Source organism: Amblyomma mixtum, chromosome 1 (assembly GCF_055824585.1).
Source record: "Amblyomma mixtum isolate Tamu chromosome 1, ASM5582458v1, whole genome shotgun sequence".
NCBI lineage: Eukaryota > Metazoa > Arthropoda > Arachnida > Ixodida > Ixodidae > Amblyomma > Amblyomma mixtum.
This window is the reverse complement of record NC_143012.1, coordinates 178563168-178586901: the sequence shown is the minus strand read 5'-3', so window position 1 is coordinate 178586901 and position 23734 is coordinate 178563168. Positions and strand designations below refer to the sequence as shown.

Genomic DNA, 23734 nt, shown 5'->3' with positions numbered 1-23734 from the left:
GATTCTCAAGTTCGTTCAAAACTGACAGCGGACTGACAGCGAAAGGGAGTCCATCACGGGGCGGAACGGCTCCGACTTGACAGCAAGAATGTGTATATCATCTTAGTTGCCGCCAAAGGACTCCTAATTCCACGGAACGATGGGTGAACAAAATACACAAATCGACCATCTGTGCGTGGGAGGACCGGCGAGAGTGTGAATGTCCCGCCTTTTTGTCACGGTGGGAGGATCGGCGAGAGGGTGATGTTCCGCCCTTTTGTGGGCGGGTTTCGTCAAGTAATGTGATTGGCGATGTTCGAACAACCAAGTTTCCCCAGATAGGTACCTGGGGAATTGAAAATGTATAAAACGTGGCTTCAGTGTGCTTCTAGAGAGAGACTCCTGATAACCTGCTATGTAAATAAAATCGTCTATCTTGTCTGGCAGTAACCGGCTGCATCTTATTCCGCACGTTGCTGGAGAAAGGAACAACTTCGGGGACCATCCCGAGGTACGAACCACAGTGCACTAACCTATCTATGAGAATAACAATTCGCCGTCCTTCGGCGTATACGCTTAATCCTGCGCTTAATCCGCTGGATCCTGCGCTCGACACTTCGACTGCAGACGTTTTCGTTCGCTCCATCCGCGGAACCCCTCCTGCACCTCAACGCACTCAACCTCTTGCACTGCTTCATCAATTCGGTTCTTCCTTCGATTCACATTAACCCGATTTGAGCCGCACGTATACTGTCGCGCACCACATCGACACCGGTGGCGATGCGGTGGCGATGTGGTCTGCGTCAGCGCCCATATCATGTCTCCGCAACTGAGCGCCATGTTATTCAAAAACAGGTTGACATCATGCTTCAGAGCGGCGTGATTCAGGCCTCTCACAGTTCATGGGCCTACCCCGTGGCACTCGTGAAGACGAAAGATGACCCTATTCAATTCTGCATTGATAATAGCCGCCTGAAAGGAAAGACGCTTACTCTCTCTGAAGTATTGATAACGCTATGGGCTGCCTACAAGGAGCGGAACTCTTCTCTTCTCTCCATTTACGTTTTGGCTACTGGCAGGTCCACTTGGTTGCCGAATATCGCCCTGAAACCACATCTGTGACCCCTGACGGCCCGTATAAATTTAACGTTATGCCTTTCGCCCTCTATATGCTCCACCTACTTTCGAGCGTATGATGGACACTATATTGCTCAGCCTGAAGTGGAAGTCGTGCTTCTGTTATCAGGCCGACGTCGTGGTCTTTTCGCCTTACTTGGATGCTCATTTGTCCCGGCTGAAGCACGTCTTCACCTGTCTTACCGACGCCAGCCTGCCGCTCAACTTAGAAAGTGTCGCTTTGCTCCTCGCGAATTTACACTTTTAGGCTACGTTGTTTCAAAGAAGAGTGTCAGTCACGATTCCGTCAAACTTCGTGCTGTGTCTGGTTTTCCAAAATCTACTTCCATTAAAGAACTACACTGCTTCCTATGTCTATGTGCCTGTTTTCGGCATTTTACCCGCAACTTTGCTGCTAATGTTGTTCTTTTAACTCAGCTCCTAGGCAGCAACGTGGATTTCTCGACTTGGTCGCTCGCATGAGGCGACGCCTTCATCACCTTGGCCAATATCTTCACGGCAACCCCCATCCTGCGCCACTTTGACCCCGAAGCACCAGCTGAAGAACACGCAAAGCCCAGTGGTATTGTGCTCGGTGCTGTACTCGCTCAGCGGAAATCTGGATTCGGAGAATATGTAGTTGCCTACGCCAGCAGCACACTGACTAAAGCCGAGTCCAACTACTCCATCACGGAAAAAGAGTGCTCGGTCATCGCCTGGGCAGTCGGCAAGTTTCGCCCTTTGCATTATTTGGAGTGATCACGGACCACAATGCTGTTTGTTGGCTTTCTTCGTTAAAACATCACACCTGCCGGCTGCCTTGATACGTTCCCCGCCTACACCGCACGCGTCGTCTTCCGGTCGGTCTGCAAACATCAGGATGTTGATTCCTTGTCCAGCTTCACGCTAAAGGCCGAGATTGTCAGCCTCTCCGCCCTCCAAGCCTTTGCGCCTTTGCTCTTCATCTGCCACATGCCTTCAGAGCAGCGCAAAGGCCAATGGGTTGCCTCTATTCTCCACTTTCTATCTAATCAATCTGCGATTCAAGTCTATCCGGCGCCCGTCGTCACCAAGCTTCACATTTTGTCCTCCTTTATAGGCGTAACTACAACCCTGATGGACGCCAATGGCTTCTCGTCATTCCACAACATTTACGCACCCAAATCTGCACCACGCTGACCTGCAATGTGGTCATGCCGGCGTGTTCAAGACGTACAGTCGCATCCATCCCAGGTACTACTGATGCAGAATAAAAAACTTCATCCTCAAGTATGTCCACTCGTGCGCAGCATATCAACGCCTAAGCAACAGCCTCATCGGCTGGCGAGTTGCTGCCACTACCCTGCCCGCCTCGCCTCTTCACGTTGGAATCGATTTATATGGCCCTCTGCCGACACCGCTGCTGGCAGCCGCTGGGTCAATGTTGCCCTTGATCATCTGACCAGGTATGGTGAAACCGCTACGCTGCCGGCAGCTACAGCTCGTGATGTGGCGTCGTTCATCTTACAACGTTTCATTCTTCGCCACGCTGCTCCTCATGAACTCCTCAGTGACAGGGGGACGCGTCTTCTTGACAGACGTCGTTAAAGCTGTGCTCGCCGAGTGCGGTATAATTCATCAGACTTCTACCGCCTACCACCCACAATTTAATGGTCTAACCGAACGTTTTAATCGCACCCTTCGTGACATGGTGGTCATGTACGTCACAGCCAACCACGCGAAGTGGGACCTCGTTCTACTCAATATAGCGTAAGGCTATAACACTACTGCACAATCCACCTCCGGCTCCTCTCCATTTTTTCTGCTTTACGGCCGCCATCCATCCGCTCCCATCGACACAGTACTCCCGTACCGACCTTCCGCATCTGAATGTGCAACTGTCTCTGAAGCTGCCCCGCATGCGGAACACTGGCACCAGATCGCATGGCCGCTCATGGCAGACACTCAGGGGCGCCACAAACTCTGTCATCCCGAAGATCAGTCTGAACCGGCCTTCCCACCCGGTTTATTCGTGTGGCTGTGGATACCCCACAGTACTCCGGCCTCTCCAAGAAAGTTATTTCGAAATATAAAGGCCCCTATCGCGTCCTGGAGCGCACATCCCCAGTTAACTACATCATTGAGCCCCTTACGCTACTCACGCCGTCTGCCGATATCCGCTGCCGTGGCCGCGAGACTGTGTATGTTCAACGCCTCAAGCCATACTACTACCAGGTTGTGTTATCGGCACCATGAGTCGCCAGGAGGGCCCCATTTTTCTCCGGGGCCAATGTGGGGAAGGTGGGCATTATCCCAGCCGCATTGTCATCACTCCGACCGAGACCCTGCTTAGGTTGACCGACAGCGGACCGCTGCTGCTTCCGTTGATCTCGGCATCACCAAATAAACCGATGTTACACATCCAGACAACTGAAGTATGTTCAAGAATTTGGAAGGGGAAATCAACTTACGAAAGGTAGCGAAGCGTTGGAAGTGGTTTTTCGTCTCACATGATTTGTGGTTTTGCCGATTTGGTCATAAAGAACAAAATGGCAATCGCCAAGTCGTATAAAGCATTTGCACACACAAAGGGTGGAAGCCCTGTAAGATCTCTCTTTATGCACAGTGAACCGTCCCAGACATATGGCGCGCAACGAAACCTAATGGCGATCTTACCCAATTCTCAATTTCTGCGCTCAGCACCAGATAGCCCTGGCGCTTAAAAAGCAGTTATGTCCCCAGGGCCGCGCTGAAGTAGCCACATTCAGCCACAGCTGGAAGGTAGCAATAAATACAAGTGAACGCCTGCTCGGTTCACAGCCTGCTGCCTCTATTGGTATACCTGGCAGACATTCTAAATCATATCAGTTTGGTTCTCTGAGAGATTCACGTGGTTATAAAGCAGAGGTAAAACCGTCTTGGTTCATCTTTAACTCTTGTTGCTATTTATCTTAACGGCCTTTTTCATTACCGCGCTGAAAATTTGTTCTGGTACCTTTAGACCCTCTATTCAAGGAAATACTGGATCGTTTATTGGGATTTCTTGTTAGTGGAGTATTATTCTGGTTTGGAAAGGTGGCACCGATCACCGCGAGATCATTAGGTGCGAGTAACTTTTTATCTGATTGCAAAAGACGCATACGACCATGTAACCTCAAATGATGACCACCAGGTCGATATTTTTTCTTGCCTGATAGGTGACTGCCAATGGAAGAAGCGCTCCGCGGCCATGATGCGTCTTCCCGCGACACGCCGAACTTGTCCATGAAGAACACGTAGAATAGGCCGAAGCTCGAGTAGGGCACAGCAACCAGAAATAGCGCACACCCCATCGTCACAGGCACGAGCCAGCAGCGGTCCTGCACAATTTTTTTCTCCGCATCGCCGCCTCCCATGATGCTCCTTCGACCAGTGGTATTCTGTGTTCGAAAAAAAAGGGAGACTTAATATCAGGAAGAACACCTTAAGATTAAGCGCCATAATGCACAAACACAAAAGTATACACCTCTAGTTATTGTACACCTGAGCACCCGAAGTCACCATGATCTGAACATACACAGTAAAGAGTTTTAAATCTTTAAGGGCATCTATAAAAGTTGTACCCGTTGCAAAGAGTCCAGAGCGTCGTCGATGCGCAGGGGGGGATGAACGTCCTTCCGCCCGATCTTATTTAGGCGGTGGTAATCCACACAGAAGCGGATGGCGCCATCTTTCTTTTTTTACAAGGATGACAGGTCATGCTTGAGGGCTGAATGACCCCGTTTCGAAACATCTAGTCGATTTGTAGTTCAAAAACCTGGCGCTCGGTTGCAGAGACGCGATAGGGGCGCTGCCGCAGCGGGGTGTGGGCACTAATTTCGATGCGATGGGTGACAGTGGAAGTTCTGGCCAAGGAACGTTGGAGAGAGTTGAAGGAAGAGCGGAACTAGTGAAGGAGGCTGCGAAGCTGTGTCCGTTGCGGCAAAGGAAGATCAGCGTCAATGGATAGAAAGAACACTACAGTAGAAGAGGGATAGGGTGCAGAAGAATGCGGGCTAAGCGGTTTCATGGCGAGGTGGGGCATCGTCAGTCTCCTCGCGGATGAACAGAGACGTGATGGGCTGTACACTGCTTAGACATTCACTAAGGTGCAAAGCGGTAGGGGAGGAAAATTGGTTAGAGACCAAAATGAACGATAGCCCAGCAGAGGCAGTCAGTACGGCTTATGGTAGCGGAAGAGACTTGCGGGTCACAGAGGGGCACAAGGCCGAAAGAGCATGAAGGATGGATGATGTCTTGGGCGAGAGAGCTTTAACACAGGAAACAGAAGGAATAGCTTTCAGCAAAGGATTGGGCAGAGCATAGAAGCCGACTTCAGCTCCAGCACAGTCGATGATAGCCGGATGGCGTGGCAGAGAATCCCAGCTCAGAATAATAGCATGAGAACAATAAGGCAGCACGACGAACTCGATCGTATAGAGCAAGTCCTGCATCACAACTCTGGGGGTACTCGCTTTGGATGGCTTGATGTGATGAGCGCTAGTTGTGCGCAGCGATAGTCAAGCAGTTGGCGCTTTTACCCTTCCTAACGAGCTACAAAGCCTTTTGTCCATTACTGAAATCGCCGTACCGTTGCCACAAGCGCCATGACACAAACGGCCAAGAGAAAAAGTTCAATAAGATTAGCAGGTGATATAGGAGGCCTTTGAAACTTCGACGGGGGCGCAGTTCTCGCCTCAGGAACTGCGGCACCTAGTTTTCTTTTTGAGTAATGTTGGGGCGACGTTGCATAGGAGAGGTGGAGTGGCGTCGTGGCGAAGGTGAACGGTAGCTACAGAGGGTGGAACGAACAGGGGAAAGAGGACAAGTTGATGGCGGCTCCGCAGCCCGAGTACTGATTAGAACAAGGCCAGTACCCAGGAGCTTGAGGAGATGGTGTTGTGGCTTGGAGATGACGACGGCAGAGCCGTGCTACATGGCCTGGCAAACCGCGTGTATAGCAAGTAGGACGGTTGTCGGCAGTCAGCCAGGGATTTCTGACTCGTGGAGCCGGTCGAAAGTAAGGTGCTGGCGCTCGCAGAGGCGCTGGAAGTACGACGTCGGCGTATATAAGGGGAGCGGCGACAAGTGGTGGTGGTGGTAAAAACATTTAACAGAGGTATTTGGGGCACAGAGGTGCCTGGGCCTCCGCACGACCCAACTACACTCAAACGTTCATGCTCCTACGATCCATGACCTCGGCGGCCCGATCCGTGGCTGTGTTCTGTCGGACCGGGACCTCAGAGCGTAGCAGGATCTCGAAGCCCTCCCAGCTGGTGAGGTGCTCCAGGCCCCGCGGAAGAGGATCTGCCGGGTATTGGAATAGAATTTTGAGGAGGATGGTGGTGGGGTGGTTCCAGAGGATGCAAGAGGGGTTGTTCAGCGTTTGGTGGTAGCGGGACCTAGTATAAGGGGATGGGAGGGTTCGCTTCTGGAGGTGGCGCCGTAGGGTTTCGTTGTAATTATGAAGTGAGTGGTGTGGTTGGGAGTAGAGCGCTCTCTCGGCTCGGTGAGCCTGAGTCAGCTCAGCGAATGTGCGCATGCGCTCCCGGTAGAACTCCGACGCGGGGGGCCTCCTGTGCCCGGCGTATCAAACCTCGGGTTAAGCTATCCTCGGCATCGTTGTTGGGACTTCCCGAGTGCGCAGGCGCCCAGAGCAGCTCCACGCGGCGGGGCGGGTTGGCACCGGGCGAGGTCATTATGCATACAGCAGGGACATGAACTCGCCCGTGCGTGAAATTTAGCACTACAGCTTTCGAACCAGTGAGAATATAGAGGACTTCAGTGTGGCCAATCGCAAGGGCGATGGCTGCCTCTTCTGCCATTTTTGAGGAGAACACCGAGGGCAGCGGGAGATAGCAGGAGATTGAAAGGTATGGCCCACCACGGCTGCCGCCACTTCCTCGCCCGAGCATGCGGCGTCCACCCACCTGGCATACTCCTCGGAACCTAATATTTGTGGAGATCCTGTCCTCTGGCTCGGCGGCGTGGCCCGTGGTGTGGCGGATGCGTGTTTCCCAGAAGTGGTTTGACGAGGAGATTGGAGTGGATAGGGCGTAGCATGGAGGGCAGTGTGGAGTTGTTATCCGGGATGTGAATGCCGAGAGTCTTGAGGATGTGGCGTCCGGTGGTAGCCTAGCTGTGTTAATCTGACATACTGGGTCTGTCTATGGACCTTCACGAACTCCTCAACAGCATTGTGAAGACCCAGCTGTCTTAGCTTTTCTGTGGAAGAGTTGAGGGGTAGGTTGATTGCCGTCTTGAACACTCTGCAAAGCATCGCGTACAAGGAGGCGATCTTCTCACCCCTAAGTCTGAGGTACCGGCGCGTGTATAGGAACCGGCTTAGGTTAAAGGCGTTATTGAGACGACGTAGGTCATGCTCCTTCATACCCTTATGGTGGTCCAAAACTTTGCGGATGAGGTGTGAGATAGCACTGGTCACCTGCTTAAATTTCTTTATGGTAAGGCTGTTTCTACCGTTGTTTTTGGGTATGAGAGCCCAGGACACGAAGATAGTCAACCTCCGGGATGGGGCGATCGTCCAGAGCAACGGTTATGGGCGTGGTGGGAAAGTTACGGTTGGTGGGGCGGAAGATGAGGCGCTTCGATTTCTCTGGGGGCAGGTGTGGTGGATGTGCAGACGGAACAGCCTCAGCAACCTGCTCTTGGATGGCATTTCGGAGAGCCGGAGCCAAATGTGGTAGTAACTCTGGATGACTCGGCAGAGGAAAGAGCTGGCAGGCCACTTCACAAATTGCTTGATTTGTTGCAGCAGAGGTGTAAGCTGCAGGCGTCAGCCCAGCAAGCTACTCAACCTGTCTGGGGTGCTGACGAGTGATCTTCTACTTGCTCAGCTCTTCGAAGATTTGGCAGAGGGTGAAGACTTTAGCAACGGTGCGCATGTCGCGTGCTATCAGCATCTGAAAGGCGTCGTTGTCGATACCCTTCAAGATGTGCTTCATCTTGTCAGCTTCCGACATGTGGAGGTTTCCACGCTTGCATAAGTCAAGGACACTTTATGTAGCTTGTGAAACTTTCGCTGACCTGCCGAGGCCGTTCGCGCAAGCGTGCTTTGGCGAGGAGTTTCCTGACGATCAAGCACTTTGGAGAATTTCGTCTAGAAGGCATACCAAGTTCGGATGTCCACCTCATGGTTGCGATACAACAGGTTAGAAACACCGGTGAGATAAAATACGGCATTGTTTACTTTTGTCGCAAAGTCCCATTTATTACAGAAGCTCACCCATTCGCGAGACGTGAGCCAGTCTTCGACATCCTGCTCATCGGTACAGCTGTAGATGGCCGAGTCCCGTTAGCAAAGGGAGCCGGCACAGATAACAGCTCGGCCCACTTGCAAGGCCTGATATTGAATGCAATCCAGCATCGCAGGGTTAGGGAGGGTACGGCTGCAGAGTTATAGGGCTGCACCGCGCACCGCCACGAAATGTAAGGCTTAGGTTTATTTAAAGTAACTGCGACGACGGGAGCAGCCGCGGAAACAGTCCGAGATCATCCAGGTCGACCACCAAAACACACGGCAATAGCGATGCTGCTGAAGCGATTGTTCATCTTCGCCTTTGTCACGCGTGTTCTTCTTTACACACCAAGAGTTCACTACCCACTTTTGTTGGTTTTTGTGCGCTCCAAGCCAGCGAGCGTGAACATCATCGCAGTATTAGGCATTGTGCAGACTTACAGAAGAATTGCGACAGATCTGTGCTTCATCCGTCCAGATCTCCTTCAGTACAAAGCTAGGATCTCTGCCTAACTGAATCGAGGCCCAGTTACAGAAATTCTGCATTCGTTCAAAGACTATGACACTAAGCTGCTGGTAGAGACTCACAAGAAAATGATGCATGTAGTGCCTGACACGGAATGTCCCCACCGACGTCACGCCTGCTCCGGCACCGTGGGTTATTTGTCGAATGCTGGCTTCTGGTTTCGTTCTTACGAACGCAAGCATGATGATTTAAAACTCTTCGTCCAGTACTTACGCTACCGAAGCTGTAGAAGCAAATCTGCTGTAAATACAAACCATGTCTCCAAAAGTAGCCGGTGTCTCGGGTACTTGGAAGCTAAGACGTGTGCCGCCAGACGCTTTTTCCTCTCCATGGTTACGTGTGCGACAACCATCAATGAGTGAGCAAAACATTTCACACACAGAATCAATCAATATTGTTTGTGTGAGCCCTCACTCCAGGAGCCCCTTAGCTTTCGCCGTCACTCTTGCCCGGCTCACCTGCCAACTATGTCCATTTTTTTTTATTGGGGAGAACTTTCCTTCACTCCACGACGCCCGAGGCCGATGCTGTGGCACGCCACTCGCGGGAATGGCTTGAGTCTTTCTTTTTCTCCCTTCTACAAACGACAATGGCCACGCAGTCGCTCTGAGGTCGTATTGCAAACGCAATGACAGCTCACATTGGGCTCCGACGCGGCGGAAATCCACGAAGCCCCGGAGCGAACAGAAACTGTCAACGATACCGCCGGCCCGCCTGTCTGGTCCGCAGGCGACGACAGCAGTGTGATGCAAAGTGCAAGGCGGAGCGTTGGACGTCACAGAGGCGCTCATTGCTGCTAAGTTACAGTGTGAATCCGCCCTCCGGGGTAACTTTTTCTCGCCTTGTAACGCGCGCTAAAAATCTATTCACGAAATTTGTCTCCAACCTAGACTCTTTGGAGGAGGATGTCCACTTCTGCCAATACAACATAGCCTCTAAAATGAATGAATGAATGAATGAATGAATGAATGAATGAATGAATGAATGAATGAATGAATGAATGAATGAATGAATGAATGAATGAATGAAGCCTTTATTGCAAGTGAAAGGCAGGGTGGCACTTGCCCGCTGTTGGGGAATTAGGAGGTTGTATTAAGGTGTAGGTGCAGAGGCAACTTCTAGTTGGTGGTCTTCGTAGCCTTCTGAGCTGCGAGTCCTACGTCCGTCGACCTCTCTTGCACTACTCGAAGCAGTCCACTCTCTCTATCGTATGCCACAATGACAAGTTGTTCTGCGGTGCTGGATGATATCTTCGCTACTAGGGTGGTCATGTCGTCATGTGGTATGTGTTGAATTTGGCGTCTCTCTCGCGAGAAATATGGGCAATTTCATATTGCCACGGAAGATAGGGCGACAAGTCGCTAACCAGCAGAATACGGCAGCCAGCCAGCGCGAGACACTTCAACGTCTCCTCTTTCATGCGCCACTTGAGAACACCAGGTGGCATTATTCCCCTCCCCCCAAAAAAGGAATATAAGAGCGGGGCTAGAGCACGAGCAACGAAAGGGAAAAAAACAACAGCACAAGCAGAGAAAAATGTACAAGGGAGGTGGGCGAAGGTGTCCCGCACGCGACAACTAGCGGAACACTGAGCGTACTGTTGATTACCGCGTGAAGTATGGTTTCATGTGGACTACGTGCACAACCTCAGAGCGGGTTGGGCGACGCTGAGGCTGCACAGTCCCGTCAGGAAGAACTTCGTAGGTCACTTCTGTGACGCGGCGCAAAACTCTGCAAGTTCCAAAGTAGCGGCACATCAGTTTTTCAGACAAGCCTGGGCGGCGTACCGAGGTCCACACCCAAACTTGGTCACCGGGATGGTATTCGACGTGCCGATGACGGAGGTTGTAGCGGCGCGCATCCGTGCTCTGCTGCCGCTGAATGTGAATACGGGCAAGTTGACGTGCCTCCTCGGCGCGCTGAGCGAACTGCTCGGCGTCCGGCGTGAGTGGGGTATCATCAGTGCAGCATGGAAGCATTGCATCCAGCATCGTCTGATCGTCACGTCCGTAGACCAGACGAAATGGTGTAAAGCGGGTCGTCTCCTGCGTTAGCTGTGGTGTAGGTGTATGTGACGTACGGGAGAATCTCGTCTCATGTTTTGTGCTGTTAGTCTATTTACAGTGGTGAGGAGCCTTGTCTAGAGCGCTTGAGCAGTGCGCACTTGGTAACAAAAACTGAAATTAGAGAGCAGCCCCTTATTACAGGGCAAAGTTTTCGTGCCTGCTTTGTTTACGAGGCTATCTGGCGCTACTTCCGTGCAAGCGTTGCAGCTGGACCCTAGAGGCTGCCACAAAATCTGGATTTGTTTGCAAGGAAGTGCACCGCCCGAGCGCTCTAGACAAGGCTGCTCACCACTATACATTGCGATCATGTCGGCGATCGTTCTGTTGAGTCTCTCTGTGAGCCCGTTCGTCTGTGGGTGATAGACAGTGGTTTTGCGATGGCCCGTGTGACTGAGCTCGAACACGTCGCGCATGAGCTGTGCCGTAAACGCCGTGCCTCGATCAGTGATTATGTGGGACGGTGCACCATGACGCAGCACGATTTGTTGCATAAAAAACTGGGCGATCTCAGATGACGTGCCGCGCTGCACCGCCTTAGTTTCTGCATACCTTGTTAAATAGTCGCTCGCGACTATGATTCATTTATGACCGGCCGATGGCACAGGGAATGGGCCCAGAAGATCGATGGCGACTTGATCAAACGGCGACCGAGGCGGTTCAATAGGTTGGAGCGAACCCACTGGCTTGAGAGGAGGCGCCTTACGACGTTTCCACTCGCGGCAGCCTCTGACGTTACGTTGGACGGCGTGAGAAAGTTGGGCCAATAATACGCCTGGCGTACGCGTGCAAGTGTGCCGGCAAAGCCCAAGTGGCCAGAGGTTGGCTCATCGTGACAAGCAAGAAGGATATGGGCGCGGAGGTCTGCCGGAACGACGAGGAGGTGCGCTCGGCCAACATTGCTGGAGTTCTTCTCAAAACAAAATGCCGTTCCGGAGGGAGAAGGCCGGCAGGTTCGTAGAAAATTGTCGAGGTACGTCAGAAGCTCGGCCCTCCAGATAATCAATGATAGGTCGCAGGTCTGGGTCAGCTCGCTGTCGGGTCAAATTTCATGGTTGCCCACACAACCGCAAGGCATTCCTTTTCTGTGGTCGAATAATTTGTTTCAGCGCGAGAAAGCGTGCGGCTTGCATACGCGATGACTCTTTCCACGCCACCTTGGTGTTGGACGAGTAGGGCGCCGAGACCGACGTTGCTGGCGTCGGTGTGGACTTCGGTTTCAGCCTCTGCATCAAAGTGCGCAAGAACAGGTGTTTAGCAGTCGTCTACGCAGCTCGGCAAAAGCCTCCTGTTGCTCGGCGGCCCACACGAACTGTGTATCATCGCGCGTGAGGTGGTACAGAGGTGCGGCAATCTTTGAAAAGTCGGCTATGAAGCGGCGGTAATATGCGCACAGACCCAATAAGCGTTGCTTACTTTTCTTTGTTGCAGGAACAGGGAAGTCGGCGACAAAAGCAGTTTTCTAAGGGTCGGGCTTAACGCCATCGGTGCTCGCAAGGTGACCGAGAAACATCAACTTTTTGTACCCAAAGTGGCACTTCTCCGGCTTGAGCGTTAAGTCGGCCGATCGGAGGGCATCTCGGAGGGATCGGGGATCAATACCCCGCACCTCCACCAAAATATGTCACGGAAGATAGGGCGACAAGTCGCTAACCAGCAGAATACGGCAGCCAGCCAGCGCGAGACACTTCAACTTCTCCTCTTTCATGCGCCACCTGAGAACACCAGGTGGCAATATAATATAATATGTTGTAAATAAAGATCTGAAAAGTTAACGGACGTATTTATTCATTAGCGAACTAAAGCATTCTGCCTCTTACCTAGTGGCCACCGTAGCCGCAATAAGCTGCAGGGCAAAAATAAATCTAAAGGAAGTTATGTTTTTTTTTAGTTTCAGACCTTCTAAAACAAGACACGCTATAGTTCAAGAAAAGGGGTTGTGCGTTCGCTCAAAAAAAAATGACCAGTCGTGTCACGGTATTCATCATAGTACTGAAAAGAAACTGCACAAGGAATAAATGCTCATTGGCATTCGAGCGAATTTTTTGTTGAGGCCGGTGGAGCACATGTGTTTAAGTAAAGGCCCAGTGAAAATAAGCGTACCTGCAGGAAATAACACTCTTGTCAGCTGTACTGAAAACGGTGAGTGCTACTCACCCGTCCTCTATGCAAGTACGTTAGCAATGAAAAAAAAAAGCTTAATTATTTGTTATATGCGTATGCCGTACTTTTAAGCCGCTTGATAATGTATGAGAGAGAATAATATAATGAGCGAATACAGGCACGCCGCTCATGTTATCTGCTTCTATTCGAGACTGGACCAGCATAACCCCTACGAATATAGTTGTCCACGATAAAGTTAGCGCCAAAAACGAGGACCAAAGTGGGAGGAAGACAAAACACGAGCGCTTTTTCGCAACTAAAACTTTAATAGAAAAACACATGATATATGCCCATCTCGTGAAAGTAAATCAAAAGAAACACACGAGATGGATATATATCATGTGTTTTTCCATTAAAGTTTTAGTTGCGGAACAGCGCTAGTGTTGTGTCTTTCTTCAACCTTGGCCCTCGATTTCGGCGCTAACTACTTCATGAATAAGATTCAACTCGCCCAAATTTCAACCTTACTTAGTTGCGTTGTTCGTGAAAACAAGGGCGATGTGTTTGTGTGCTTGTCGCAAAGAATCAAAGTTTCGTCTTAGTTTTTTCTGAACGATAAGAGAAATAGTTGCACCAACCATTCCGCTCAGAAATCATCGGCATGGTGTGCGACTTAACCACACTTCACTTCTTGCCTTTCAACGCTCAGTTAAGAACTGCCCCCGCCGGCTCGTCGACTGCCGTCCTTTCTATCAAGCAGTTTTTAACAAGCAGTCTCACTCAGACACTTTCATAGGGATATGCATGCAATGTACAGGGTGTTTCACCTAAGGCTTTACACAATTGTCAAAAAATTGGCTTTTGGATAAGAAGAGCGCTTTTTTCAGCATAGCACTGTCAGTGGTGTAGTACATTAGAATTAACTAATACTCCATAGTTAACTTTCTACTTATTACTGTTAGGGTCCCTAATTACTGAAATACATGTAGCCGATCGTAAGAGATATCCTTATGAGTTTCTAGAATTTCGAAAAAGCGGTTACCATCGGTGCTGTTACGTGCACTGGAGAGGTTGCTTTGCCTGCAAACGTCTCCAAGGTGCATGTATTTCGATTCGATGTAGGGAAAATTTGTTGGGCCACAGTGCCAAGGGAAACCATGTTTCAGAAATTCTAGAAACTGATGTGAATATTAGTTACGGTGGGCTACATGCCTCTTAATAATTAAGGAGCCTAACAACAGCTAACTTCACTATTCAATAATAATTACCTTGCCTTCTAGTTAGTAAGTATTAGCCGTACTCTGATGTACTACACCACTGGCAATGCTGTGCCGAAGAAAGCGCTCGTCTAACTCAAAAATCAATACGTAAAGTTGTGTAAAGTCATAGGTGGAACACCCTGTAAGCTCGTAATATTGATGAAGCAAACCAAAATTACGCACCGTGTGTCGCAGAGAAGCAAACCCTGCTGCGTGCGTGGCCGCTGCGCCGCGTTATGACAGCTTTATGACACTTTTCCAATTCAGAAAACAAATGCACTAGGAGGAAGCGCTTGCTTGGAGTAAACTTATGTGCAGAACTTCCCCTGTTTTTGGAATTTACAGCGTGGCATTACAAGGCCTACATGTGGTGGCCCATTCTACTCTTCTATCAGGTTAATTTTTTTTTGCTGTGCGTGATTTTTCTTCTTTTTTTTTCCTCCTGAATGGAGTCAGGTAAACATGATGCTTTTTTTATTTTAATCAAGTAAGAGCCGTTCCAACGCGAGGTTTTCAATGCTATGAAAACGGGGCGGAGGACAAAACACGATACTGAGCGTAAAAACTTGCTGCTGATATATGTGTCAAGGTAGAAGTAGTGCGGTAGCGTAGCTGCAATAAAATTCCATGTGTGAGAAACTCGGCCTGTTCTAGTGCAGAGCCAGCGCAGAGTGGACGACTGAACAGTTGCAATCTAGTATAAAGCAAGAAAAAAACAACATTACGTGATGTCTGGCGCGAAAAAGAAATACTCGGATGCTTCGACGTTGAGCGCGACACTCGAGACAAGGGTAAGAAAGAACACACGAGTGCTGATTGCCAACGCAATTTTTATGTAGTCAGCGATGGTTGTTCCTTTGACCTTCCACTTTGCCTAGTTGTTTATGTTGTTTTGTGTTTAATGGCGCATAAGCGGCTAAGGCTATCATGCGCGAAGCACAGCGACCTTGCCTAATGTATCGCTTTGAATTTTAAGGGGTTGATATATCAAGAGGCCCAGCTATTCATCTCAATCCCCGAGAAGCACAGTTCTAGTAGACTGACTCCCTGTTTGGGAGCTGCTTTCGAGCAGAGAGCACTGGGCTGCGACAGAATTGTGTTCACCGAGTTTGCTCTCGGTGAACAACAACACACAACTGACACTCAGAATAGTGGCGCAACAAGAGGCTGCTGAATTAGGCACAACACATGTTTAAAAATGTACGCGTAAAGAGCGTGATAAGCCATTTGCCTACTGTGCACAAACGGCATAAGAGTGCTGCAAATAATGCTGCACTTCAGAGTGAATTCGGCTTGTGTTTCAGCACATACGGAGGACAGAAATTTCCATTAATGCAAGCATAAGCTGCGCAGATAAAAAAAAACATACAATCAGGCGCTCACACAATTAGGAAGGAAGAGAAGGCACGGGAGAATGAGCTAATACAAATAGTGAGCTTGTAGTCATAGAAAACGTTCAAGCAAACACTTGCTCCAAAATATTACAAATGAAGAATTCAGCAACACAACAGACCTCATTAAATTCTCTGACTTACGCACAAACAGACATAGCGTCTGAGCATTGAGATTCTGACACGTGGCATACATACACGTGCATGACACGTGGCATACAACTCACACTTCGGTGATCTGCACAAATAAGACAGTGTAAAAGAGCGGGATGTAAACAGAAAAATACGTGCAAATCTTACTGACTACAAAAATATTTTCAGTAGCAGTTTCCAGTGCCACGTAACATGTCAGTGGCGCAAAAACGTTAATGGCGTTCAATTCTTGTTTGCGAGGTATAGGGAGCGAGTGATAGAGCTCTCCAAAAACGTTCTACAGTTAATGAGATATGAATCGTCACCATCATCAGCCCGACTACGCCCACTGCTGTACAAAGGCCTCTCCCGTCTTTCTCCAGTTAACCCTGTCCTGTGCCAGCTGCTGCCACCCTATCCCCGCAGGCTTCTTATTCTCATCCGTCCACCTATCTCTCTGCCGCCCCCGGCTACGCTTGCCCTCGCTTATAATCCAGTCTGTTACCCTTAACGACCACCGGTTATCCTGCCTTCGTATTAGATGCCCTGCCCAAGCCAATTTATTCCCCTTGATTTCGATAAGCTGGGAAAGGGAACCAGCGCCTCGTTATGTAGGTTAGATAATTGTATAACATCCGGAGACCCTGCAGTGAGAAATTGGACAAAGGTGAAAGGCAAAGGAATCCTGGTCCGACAGCCATAGAAGCAATTATTTAATTTATATATTGTACCCTAAGGGCCAAGCTACTACAGAGGCTAGTAGATTAGAAATGTTTTAGGAAGAAAGCAATAGACGCAATATAATAAATGTTATTAGAACACAAATTCAACTTTCTCCAGCTTGTACAATGTTAGCTAGTGCATCGCGAAAACGTAGGTTATCTTCAAAGGCAACAATATCGGGGGGAAGGCGGTTCCACTCGACTCAAGTGCGGGGAAGGTGTGTCTGAAAACAGGCCTTGATATGGCATTTTGCGATCGTGACCTTGTGACGATGATCAACGCAACGGGTAATGTATTCGGGTGACGAAATGAAATCATCATACAGCGTTGATATATCTTGCGGAATAAAGTTTGGCGACCGATTCTCTAGCGAGATTGTTAGGATGGGCGGGAAAGGTGCCCTTTCATGGTTGTAATACTTGCGACACGGTTGTGACTGGAAAGAATGAAGCGAACAGAATTATTTTGGATCATTTTGAGAAAGATTACAAGGTTTTCATGCGTAGGTCCCGTATGGATGCTGCGTATTCAAGTTTACGACGTATTATCCTAACTTGCAATTAACGTTATTAATCACGCATTAAGTTTGGGTACGCTATGTTAAGTTTTGTCTGATATGCACACCCAGGTACTTATATGCCAGGTACTTATATGAAGAGCAATGCCATTCAAATAATATAAAAGGAGATGGTCAAGTAGAAAGCCTTCAGGTATATTTAATATGGTTGGTTGGTTTATGGGGTTTAACGTCCCAAAGCGACTAAGGCTATGAGAGACGCCGTAGTGGAGGGCTCCGGAAATTTCGATCACCTGGGGTTCTTTAACGTGCACTGACATCGCACAGTACACGGGCCTCGAATTTCTCCTCCAAAGAAATTCAGCCGCCACGGCCGGGATCGAACCCGCGTCTTTCGGGCCAGCAGCCGAGCACCATAGCCACTGAGCCACCGCGGCGGCGTATATTTAATATAGGCGCGACACTAAAGTCGCATAGATTAACGCGTCTTGAGGTGCTTTCAGAAAGGCGGAAGTCAGCGCAACCTATTTTGCCGTGGTAGAGAAAAACCTAACTGGATTCACGTGCATTTGAAAGTGCCGTAAATAACTTTTGAGCACTTCTTAGCACTCGGCACAGTGATCGGTACCCTACACACACACATAATAAGACGACGGTTCTAAATTTCCTCGAAAATGTCACCATTACTTTGGGTATTGACTTCAAGAGTCATCCCTTCAAGGTAACAGCATCATTGACATTGAGGCACTTTCCTCCATTTTTAGAGCGAAAAGCTGTAATCCTCCCATGTTAAGCCTGAAGGTCATCTGGCTCTTAGATTTGACCTCTAACGGGAGGCGCGACGCATGGGCAAAATCGCGCGCGCCAGGTGGCTCGATCTTCTTCATCGACGCCATAGCTGCGCGCTTGGCAGTCACGTCCGCCGCTGTGATGGCTGCTGCTCGCCAACTCTTCCTCGCCAGTTGTGACATATGATGTGTATCGTGATTCGCTCTTGCACTTGGCAGTCGCGTCCACTGCTGCGCCGACCGCCGCTCTTGACTCTCGCTTTTGTACTTGTGACACGTGGTGGATCACATGATTTCCTCTCGCTGAACCAATTTGCTCTCGCTGAAGTCTTGAACATAAAAAGATGAACCAAAGCTAAACGGTGTCTAACCATGCTTAACAGAGCTTTCACTCTGTGTATCCTGGCTCATCTGAGTTAAGCCACAGCCACTTTTTCATCTTTGGCCTGTACAGAATGCAAGAGCACTTCACTGAAACTCGAGGAGCGCACTCGCCGTGGTGTCTACTTTACGTATGGCATTACCTGAGGTGTGTGTGGGTTTGAATCTAAATTCCAATCGTCAAAAAAGAGCGGCCGCGTAACAGAAAACAATGTCCATCTTGATTTTGCTTTGCAACAATTTCGTAAAGGATACAAAGGTGCTGCCAGATTCTGAAAGGTGATGAACATGCCACCTTCTTCTTGGTACTCTGCGTACCAGAAAATGTCGGTAAAGTTGTCTCGAGCGACGCAAATTATTGCCATAAATATGAGAAGATCTATGGTTAATGCTAACGCTGCTAATGAAGTTTGTAATGGTATTGAGGGCAACGAGTGTCGAAGGCCTGCACATCGTAGATGCTCGGGCATTCGTCACTGAATGAGAGTGTCTCATTGATATCTGTCGGTACCAGCGAAGTAATCGACGTAAAAGGATTCTTCAGCAGATGAGCTTGCGAAATGAGACGTAAGCTGAATTCTTCAACTGTGGAATACCTTGAATGGAAGGCAAACCTCACGAAGTGTCACACCAGCCATGCTAGTGCTACAGGTGCTATGGAAGCGGTCGGTTTTACGCATGTTTGAGAGGTTGGGAACGACGCGGCATCTCAAGTACGTGGAGTTTTATGGCCACAGCGACTCCAAAGGTCGCGCTGTTGTGAAAGAAGTATATGGTAAAGACAACGTGCTTGAATGCATAGGGCATGTGCAGAAGCGTGTCGGTTGCCGCCTAAGGAAGTTGAAGAAAACAGAGCGCAGTTTTGGATGCAAAGGAAAATTTGCAGATGCCCTGATTGATCGGCTACAAATTTACTGTGGAAGTTCCATTAAGGCCAATGTTGGCAACCTGAAAGCAATGAATCAAGCCACACTCGTAAGTTTATTTCATTGTAGCTCCACGGGGTCTCTTTCCTCAAGAAGCTGGCAGTTCACATGGCTTCAACCGAGCAAAAACACTGAAGAAAGGCTGCTAAAAAGCACAAGGAAGTAGTTCCCAGCGAAATTCTGAGCAAGGTGCAAACCGTGTACAGTTACCTCTGTTCAGATGAACTTCTCAAGAATTGCCTACACGGAAACACTAAAATGCTATTGAGTGCTTCTATTGAAACGGGGGTTTGTAACCACAACGGGCATTGCCCCTTTACCTTGAGACAAGTGGGCGCTGGATGCGCCGGACTTTCTGGCAAGACTACCTTTGAGGGGATTGGATTCTTTCTGCGGAAAGTAGAGTCTTCGTCGTTCGCTGAGGAAGGAGAGGGGGAAGCCCCGGCACAGTCGTGCAGTTGGCTGGAAGACGGGGTAAGTGTTACCATAGTCCTTGTATGGTATTACTTTACTTGCCGTTGTCGGTAATGGAGAGTGCCGCCTTTCTCCTCCATCTAATAAATGTCGGATGTTGTGTTACAGAAAAAAGAATGAGTGTGGTGAGTAGTTGATAACGTCGATCGCATCCCTCCGTTACTACAGCTTCAATGGAATCATCTTTCAAAGGGTACCGAAAGATGTACATAGGACACTGCCCATTATTTTATTAGGATTGTATGATGCCGTCTGTCAGTTCAACGATGGAAACAGGCATTTTGGACGTATTGAAGTAGGCAGGCATCGGACTTGGCTGCCACAGGACGCAGGCGTGCCTCAACAGTGACTGCAACCGCGTGCGTAAGGCTGCACGTCAGTAAGCTGGGCACTCGAAACAGGTGAGATAAAGAGACTGCTGCATATAAGGAGGGCCAAAGCTGTGAGTCTGATAGTTTTTAGACGTATTGGAAGCTTTTATTAGCTGCATATTTAAATGTTCCAATCCTAAAAACTATTTTTCGTAAGAAATTTTTTTTGAATCTCAGTTACGCGAGCAGTGATAACCTCTCTTAAAATGAATATTTTGGCATGAAACTGCTGGCTGTTCTTTATAACGTAATGTGTGCAATGGAGCAGAATGACAGAGAATTACCTTTAACTTTTTATGTTAAGGGTGACTGTCTGAAAAAATCCCGCCAGATGTTAACTTCATCAGCACTTTAGCTCAGAGATATTGCAATTATGGTGGTTGGTTGCACAGATTATTGTCGTCTACACGTACCTGCCAAGTTGGTTTTGAATCGCACCTCCCGCTGCAGACTTATGACTCTTGGTACAATGCGCAGATTTCTGAAAAAATTTTATTAAGAAATTTTTATATTTTATAATTTTTTAAACAAAACGTTTCACTTGCTTAAGGTTTGAAAGGCAAACGAGAAATCTATGTTTTGGATTAAATTGTAACTTTTTTCTCGAAGGTTATCCTTGGTTATCTTGCCATCGCATTGCATAGCGTGCCCAAGCCCACTTGATTTCGGCTAGGATGTCAACAACCCGCGTTTGTTCCATGACCCACTGTGCTGTCTGACTGTCTCTCAACGTTACACTTATAATTTTTCTTTCCATAGCTCGCTGCATTGTCGTAAATTGAAGTTGACCGTGCCCATTAGCATCCATGTTTCTACCTCATAGGTGAGTACCGGTAAGATACAGCTGTTACATATTTCTATTTTGTGGGATATTGGTAAACTGTCGTTCCTAATCTGTGAATACCTGCGAAATGCACTCCACTACAATCTTGTTCAAGTTATTTCACTCTCGTGAAGCGGATCTGCGGTCGGTACCTGCCTTAAGTAGACGCATTCTCTTACCACTTCCAGCGCCTCGCTGACAACCTTAAACTGCTGTTTCCTTCCGAAAAAGGAACACGACGAGCTCGCTGCATGATCGGTACTGCTCCAGGTTCCAGGACCGTATGATCAGGTTTCTGCTGGCAACCAAGTCCTTCGAAGGTATGCCTGAAATACTTCAGAGGATGACATTTTCAAGCCACGTTCACAACATTCAAAGTACGCTTAAGCGGCCTTGAGGCTTCACTTGCTTGAAGACTCAGTATTGGCTGGTGACCATTATTCACAGTGAAACGTTTCACCACAGTCTTGGTATTTCCAACAAGCACACTTTAGGCACTGTACCAAACGACGCTATAACACCACCATTATGCGTCCAGAGTACTGTGCGCGTCGGGTGTGGTCAGCAGATGGCAGCTTTCGATAGAGAGAAAACGGTGAAAGGCTTGCTTGCAGCCTCATGTCTATCTCTGAGGCGATTTCCTGACCATTGATGAGCTTTTGGAGTCCACTTATTCGTGGTTCCACATTTAGTGCTGACACTGTGGCAGTCAAAGTTGTTTTCTTGAAGTCTGCCGACTGCGGTCACTTCTTTGGAGTACCTCCAGGATTTAGGAAAGTTGTTAAAGCCGTGGCACACGCAGTACTTTTTGCCCAATGCTGAGGGCTGCATCCGCCTCTACTTGTGGTTGCACCTTCTGCACCGCAACTGTTCCCCGCCGACCTTGCGCTCATTTGTGCGCCTTGAAACGGCATGAACGCAGCCATCTGCTTTTTGCCGCACGTTATTCTGTTGTGCGACTGACTGTAATTTAGCTTATTTGTTGCGTTTTTGGAACGTCAACCCCTTCTCACGAGAAGTTTGTCGTGTAGCTAGAGCTGCTGCTACCAAAGACGATCTGGTCCCTTACCATGCATGAAGTCATGCAACGGGCCACAGTTACATTGCGAGGCTTGCTTTTTTAAGTCACGCAGAAATTTGTCGAACAGTTCTCATTCCTCTTACTTTCTCGTTCTGCGCCAGGCGCAATGTTGCGGTGTCTTCAGCCGTTCCATGCTTCGCAGTACACCGCTGTCAAAGCTATACCGTCGTAGCCACTTACTTCTTACACCATGTATCCTAGCATGAAAGGGCGTGACAACGGAATGATAGCCAGAGCACGAAAAAAGAAAGTTTATTGGCAAGTGTTGTTTATAAAGCCCACCAAGTGATACGGGGCCGGTCGCACCACGCATGTGAGCGACACAGGCGAGCCGACATGAATGCACCCGATACACTACTCTCTCTCATTAACGTCCCGATTGCTTTGACTACTCTGTAGTTTAGAAACAATATTAGAACCTATTAAAACCATTACTGAAAAGCAGACACATCTGATTTCTGTCAACGCCTAATTTTCTCTTGGTTGCTTGTAGGCTACTTCCGTTCCCAAGAGAATGCACGATTCTCTGCATAATTTATATCCTTACATCGGTTACATTGCGCTTATTGATTAGCTTTGATAGCTATGCCAGTTCTATTCTGTCTGCGAGGTTAGATGCTTTCATACTTTGGTGGTTCTTAATCAGGTCATCCGTTTTCTGAGGTAGATTGTCCGTATCCTGTCTAACCCTCCACCGCCTACTTTTACAGTGCACTCCGTAATTACTGCTGTGAGATGATCGTTCATTGCCTAAACACTGAGATCGTCGTCCCCGGTTAAAGGCGGATATGGTCAAATATAACTGCGATTTTGAAATGACAGGAACAACACAGGAACGACATCAACACTGGTGCGCGAACTGTCAACTGAAGTTTATTGCAATGGGCACACTTATATACGCTTTTACAAATTTGTGCTTTTACAAGTTTACAAGTTGCGCTATTACAAAAGCACAATCACATATGACCATGTTTTTGACTTGTAAAAGTGTATATGTGTGCACACCGAAATGAACTTCAATTGACGGTTTGCGCACTGGTATCTGCGTCGTTCCTCTGTTGTTCCTCTCATTTCAAAAGCGCAATTATGCATGACCTTGTTAACAACAAATTAGCCCCTTGGAAACCGTTTCAAAGGCGAATATATCTGTCCTGCAGCTAGGTGCTGATTTTCCTAGTTTCCCTCTTACCGCTAACCCGTTGATCGACTTGTTCGCTACTAGTTTTTTTTCGTTCCCTTTTCAAGTCAAGGCTAATTCAAGATTTTACCATCCTATGATCGCCACATCGCACCTTTCCTAGGACCTCCATATCCAGCACGATGCCATTGTGAGTGCGCCGTATGAAGTCTATTTCTTTTAAAGCCGAAAGCCTTTAATGCCTCATTGTTGTCGACAGAAGGTTGTCAACAGAGGAGTCACACTTTTTCTAGAGAGACCAGAAAGGAAATCTTTGTGCACGATGTTATTCGAACCACCATCCTTCCGTTGCGCAACCGAGCATGCTAATGGCTACGCTACTTCCTGCCAACGCATATGTAGTTGTTCTTGTCTAGGACGCTGGAGAGTGTTGCAGAAAGGCGTCGGATCAGACGAATGCCTCCCAAACGCCCTCCAGTGTCTCTACCATTTAAGACTCCCAAAAAATTGTGTACTTAATTAACATCTTAACCACACATCAGTGACACAAGCAGCAACACCGCGTTATAAAGGCATTCGTCTCAACGCACATTAGGTCAACAAAGTGTCCCCCTGAATTTTTTAGTCTGGCTATTGGGACTCTTCGACATCCACTTCTTGTTCTCCAGTTTGTGGAAGAAGGTATTCA

At 48.5% G+C, this 23734-nt stretch overlaps 1 pseudogene; it reads right to left on the bottom strand.

The window, feature by feature from the left end:
- Positions 1-6259: 6259 nt before the first annotated feature.
- LOC149370080 (uncharacterized) overlaps positions 6260-23734 on the bottom strand; it is a 38486-nt pseudogene continuing 21011 nt past the window's right edge.